Consider the following 6,156-nt stretch of genomic DNA (forward strand, 5'->3'; position numbering starts at 1 on the left):
GCGCCACTTAAGCAAACACTTAAAAAAAATATTGAACGTCTTCATCATGTTGGGCATGCTCGCGCTCACGATATTACTTCAGAACGCTCAACAGGAAGTTAGCCACACGGTTACACAGGCATTGTAAGACTCGCTCCATTGTGCAAAACTTGCCAAAATGAGCTCACATGTCATCATGCAATTGACAAAAAACGTCCCATGTATCATTTGAAGTGTGGGCCTCTCGCCCCTACCGGCAATGCACCGGGGAAAGGAAAGTAAAGTTTTGTTCTACATTTGCATGTAAGAAACCTACGCGCCACGAAATGTGTGAAACCTATTCATATTTTTCTGTTTCGAAATCAAGTTGACATATCGACAGCTTCAACCGATTCAACGTTTCTGTTAACAGAAACTTAATCGCCAAATCTGATTTGATAGAGTAAGTTCATAAGCATAATAATCCAAAACTTCACGTTTTGGTTATTATCAGCGCGGTCCATCGTCAAAATCGGTGTTTACGGTCGTACATGCAAGCCTCGTGGCGGGAGGGATGTACGGCATTATTGCAGTCAGACAGATAAATACGCGGCTAACTCGATGCCTCAAACACGTCTCAATAGCGGCGCAGCGGCGCGCGGAACGAGTTCCCTTCACCGGTACTGCAGTGGTACCAACGTCACCATCTGGACCGGGACACGTGCGAGGATGACCTTTGGTCGCTCGTGTTGGCCACTCTGGGCAGTCGCAGCAGGAACTGCAGCGACCTCGGGGAAAGTTTACCCCTTAGTGTGCGCCACTAGGGCATTCGCGCCGCAGCGATGCAGCCCACAAGTGAGAATTTACCAATGTATTTGCGTCGAATTCCAATGCAAAACTTTCACCTTGAAATTTTAAAGTATCTTCCAGCGTGTGCGGTGGTCCGATATTATGTAAAAAAAAAAATATTCGACTTCATTACTGAACAAGCCAACGATAGCTATATCTAATAAACACGACAATGCGTATTTTTTCATAGTATGGGCAGACACTTACGCTTGTCGTCGGTAGGGGCGGGCGGCGCGAGCAGCCGCCGCGTCCAGCTCGTCGTTGTCAGCGCCCGAATAGCTGTTGGAGCAGGCGACGCCCGAGTCGAACTTGTCGGCGTACTTCTCCAGGGAGTCGGAGTGCATGAGGTGTGGCAGGCTGCGCGAGCGATACAGTTGCGGTGGGCAGGCGAGCGGGCAGGCGAGCGGGCAGGTGCACCCGAGGGCGGGGCAGGCGGGCGTGCAGGCGGGCGGGCATGACGGGCAGGGCGGTGGGCAGGGCGCCAGGGCAGCCAGCAGGAAGCCTCCGCGGCCCAGCGCCCCGGGTGCGCCCTGGACCAGCCCGTCGGCCGCCGATCCCTCGGACACCGAGCAGTCATCCTCGGCCATGCTCATGGGGTGCTGCATGAGGTGCTGCTGCTGGCCGTCGCGGCCGCGGGGTCCCCCGCGACCCTCCAGCTCTTCGCCTCCCAGGGGTCACCCATCGCGCGCGCCAACGACTGGTGCCGGGCGAAGGTCGTGCGCCCAGCGCGTCAGTACACCGTCGGGATGACCATGTCGACTGAGGCCTTACAGACAGCGGCTGGTATATGCCTATAAAGTATCCACACGATAACAACACTTTCAGATTTTCTTCTTTCACACACGAGTTTGCTCGCAAGATGTTCAATGTTCACCGCACAATGACGTTCCTCCAGTTTTTTCCCGCTTCAGTACTCCAGGCGACTCCTCGCGAGACGCAGCGGTCTCCACATAAGGACTGGCGCTAGCGCGCGCTGTTCCAGACTCCACAGATTAGAGCAAACAGTTCAGGTAATCCCCTGATGGCCCCGGCGGTCACTGCACCGCTCGCCGGAGCTCCTCGCCCGCCTCCATGACCGCCTGGGCCGCGCGCCAAACGGGCGCTGCAGTCATCGTCCAAACAGTTTGGGCGCACGTCTGCACGTCGCTAACTAGTTTTAAATGGAAGAAATAAACAACCATAAGCGTCACGGGGAGGATTCACTCCAACGGAGCAAGATATTCTTTCCTTCTGGTGCTTGGTACTTGGTAACCTCCGACACGGCGCGAGGTGTCAAGGCACCGGCGGGTGCGCCGCCGCTGCGCTGCCCTCCTCTCGCGGCCATAGCCAGACGGGCGGTGCCCTCCCGCTGTATTTTCTCAGGCTATACACGTTGAATGACATTCCTCTTTCGTTGAGACTTCCCCGCCCCCTCCCCCCACCTGTCCCACCTGCTGGTGGCGGCGCGGCGCGCGGCCCGCCCAGAGGGGCCGGTGCGTGCGTGTGTGCGTGAGGTGTTCTCTGATGTGGCCCAGTTCGCATGCTGGAGCTGGAGGTGGGCTGGGGGCGGGGCGGGGGGCGTCTGTCGGTCCAGACGAGTTCCAGCTCCAGCAGCTCTGCAGCCCTTCCTGACGTCTATGACGCCGCCCGGGCTGGACGCTGTCTGACCCAACCCGACCCCGCCGCCCATAACAAACAAAAGCACACGCACACACACACACACCGCCGGCTTGGAACTGGATCTGCTCCAACGGGCGAGCCCCCACAGATCAGCTGGAGCGGCAGCAGGTTGTGTTCGAGTCTTTTTATTTAATTGATTCAGCGACCAGAGTAGCGCCGCTGGGGGGCCCACCGCCGAGTCTCCAGCGGCCGGGAGTTAAATGTCTGTAAAACTATTTCAACTTGTGGTAAATGTACTTTTTATGGGATTTCAACAACTGCCCAATGCCCCATTCAAATTATACACCACTTGCATGTGAAATGAGGAATACATGGTACCTATTAATGTAAGTAAAAGGAACACCCTCCACAAGAGAGGGGAGGAGAGCAATAGTAGTACTAACTACCATAACTTCTGTTCGGAAATATAGGGAGAAGGGGCAAGATAGGGAGGTCTGCTTACGGCATAAAGTCTGCGAGGGAAATTAGGCAGTGGGAGGATGAGATGGAAGAGCGGGGGCAGAGAGAGAGAGAGAGAGAGAGAGAGAGAGAGAGAGAGAGAGAGAGAGAGAGATGCGTTCCGAGGAATATGATTGATTACGCTGTAGTGACGAGAGAAGGCACTGACCAGACCGCCGCGAGCATCAGAGGGGAGGGGAGAGGGGGGGGGGCAGACGTCCGTCTCCGTCGCACCAGCCGTGCGAGACTGTGAATGCGCACCCTCTTCAGGCCACCCCCGGGCGAGCGGTGATGGCCGACGAGGGGACCGAACCGATTCTCCGGCCGGGTTCCTCATTCCGGACCTGTCCCACACCCTAACCGGCACAGTCACTCTCCCACCTCTCTCTCTCTCTCTCTCTCTCTCTCTCTCTCTCTCTCTCTCTCTCCGCCAGAGCAAGATACGCAGAAGGGACAGCATTATCAAATGACAACGATTTGGTTAAGGGGCCAAAATGCTGCCGCAAGTGAAGCGACACCTGAGAACGAGCAGGGCGAGGGGGGAGCGGCTGAGAGGGCCGGAGGGGGGACGCAGGACGCAGAGGCCGGGCGGTGCAAATCACACGGCCTCTGAACAGAGAGAAAGGCGGGGCGGGGCAGAGCGGCGGGCCGTCCTCCCCAAAGTTTAATGCCCCTAATAAAGGCGAGCTCCGCCGGGTTAATTCAAAACGCTCATGTCCGCTGCGGGGCCCTACACGGGGGCGTCACCGAACAAATCAAACCGACACTCCGTTAAAGAAGGGAGACAAACGTTCACTTAATTTCGCGATGTCCGCCATCCCCTCTACACACTGCCCACAACTGCGACGATACTAGGCTCCTTAAGTAATAACACCCAGGCGAGCCGTCATCATGCGGTTCGCCGAGTTGCATCGGTTTAGGGGCACGCAGTACAGCGAGCGAGAGAGAGAGGCCTCATTAGGAAGCACAGATTGACGTCAGGATTAAGGGACATCAATAAAACGGTCGGGAAGAGAGGGGGGCTCCAGGCTGGGAGCCGGACCGGGGAAAGACTTAATTGCCATTCGGCTGCATATTTGACAACCCGAGGGGGGCGGGAGAGGGGAGGGGGAGGAAGCAGGGCGGGCGGGAGGGCGGTGCTGCAGGTCCAGGCGCAGGCTCTCCGTCACGAAGCAACCTCCTCCATTACGAAGCCGATACTTTTGCGATAAAAATGAAAGACTCGGGTCGAGAAAATACTCTGCCGTTGAGGGAAAAGAGAAAGAGCGACAGAGAGGCAGAGAGCAATTAAGTACACACGAAGAACGAGCCCCGATCTTCCTGCTGGCCACTGAGCTCTTCAGTGAGATACACATTGCGCCGCACGCCCCCCGCCTCTTCTCACTACACTGGTGGCGGCGCTGCTCAGCGCTGCCCTAACTTTTTTCGCCCGAGCGACGACCCCTCGCCACCTGAGCTTCATTACGGACGGAGATCGACACCAGATACTCCACCTCATCTAGGACCCCCCACGCCCCTCGGCCCTTGGTCCATCGCTTCCTTCTCGCATGTTCACTTCCATTCACCTCAGCCTGCGAAATTTGATTTTTTTTCTACCGATTTCGTCACCCTCTTACCGCACGCATTATATACTGTTACTAATGTGTACACGTTTTGTACATGCATGTGCTCTAACTCTGTTTGTACATATTAATACACAGCTTTATGAGCAAAGCCGTAAGCACACACAGCATTCGTAAAATTTCTAAAATAGTTCAGCCAACATTGTATCCAAAAACATTCTAGCAGCAAATGTCAAATGTGTGCAGACAGTGCATTTATTAACTGCGAACAACGATAATGTTTGCTGATGATCAGCCTACAATCCGTACCATTTATTTTAATGAGTCTTATTGTGGACACACTGTTAAATTCTTGCAAAGCAACGCTTTCCAGACTTTGCAGATTGCGGATTACAAAGCGATATTTTGCAAATTGCAATGCGAACGCTTTACAGAGAACGAAAGCGTGCGTGCGCATACTCTGTAGGGAATTTACAGTGTACATAATGAAAACGAGTACATAAGAATAATTTAGTGTGGCGTTAGCAAGAAGCCACGGGGTGCAGCGGCACGGCGCTGTCAATACAGTCTGACCGCGTAATGACTCGCAGCCGGTTCACACCCAAACAGGCGTTCCTCTCCTGAGTGAAATCGGAGCTACACGTGCAGCCGTGCAACCGCCACACGCAGCGGTGGGGGTGAGCGAATCCACTCGCAGCGGCATCGCTGTACCACCGCGTCATAAATCAAACGCGAGTCGCACCAACTTAATAAAGACAATTGCCGCAACAGAAAACACGGCGTCAAAAAATGCTCTTCCACTAATTGCATCTCCATCTCAAAGCACTTGATTCTCCGCATTTGACTGAAGGCGTGCGCTCTGGTTACTTCCGCGACCCAGCAACCTCCCCAATCGTAGCGTCAGACTCGGGCAAGACAAGACTCCGGAGATGTTGCTGCAGAGCCATCCCCCGATCTTTGCACAGTCTGAATACCCCTACTAATAGGACGGAGGTATCATCGGAATAGAACTATGAACTGTCTTCGAGTCAAAGTGGAAACGCAGGATTGAGAACGGTGTGAATATGGCGAGAATCAGCGATGGAACAAAAAGCTTCCCTTGAGTCTTATTGGAGTCACACTAAAGCCGAACTGGGAGTCACTGGAGGCGTCTCACTGTAGTCATACTGGAGGACTGCAGGGGGCTCACTGGAGTCACACCAAAGCTATCGCTCATGCGCGAACGTCATCGTGCGGCAAACCTCAACACACTAAATTTGCGGCGCATTAGACACACACAAACACACACACACACACACACACACTCGCAGGGCGCGGTTGATAAATAATCACCATATCAAGGAGCGCGCTGGTCGGTTCGTTACGGTCTATCGCCGACCAATCACAGGGCCATGAATTATTACCGCACTGGCCGGGGCTTTCACCAGAGTGACACACACACACACACACACACACGCACGCACCACACCACACAATGCAGGCGCGGGCACTTTGGGGCTCAACGACACTCGGCGCCGAGCACACGCACGCACGGGCGCACGCCGGCGATCGCGCGGACGCACGCGAGCCGCACCACCGGCGGGGCGACAGAGACAGAGCGCGGCAGGGATGGGCAGCTCTCCGCCGAGGCGCGCCACCGACCGGGACCAAACGGAGACTGGCGGGCTGGGCCAGGAGGCCGGGGCGGGCG

Source organism: Frankliniella occidentalis, unplaced genomic scaffold, assembly GCF_000697945.3.
Source record: "Frankliniella occidentalis isolate FOCC.00 unplaced genomic scaffold, Focc_3.1 Scaffold153, whole genome shotgun sequence".
Taxonomy (NCBI): domain Eukaryota; kingdom Metazoa; phylum Arthropoda; class Insecta; order Thysanoptera; family Thripidae; genus Frankliniella; species Frankliniella occidentalis.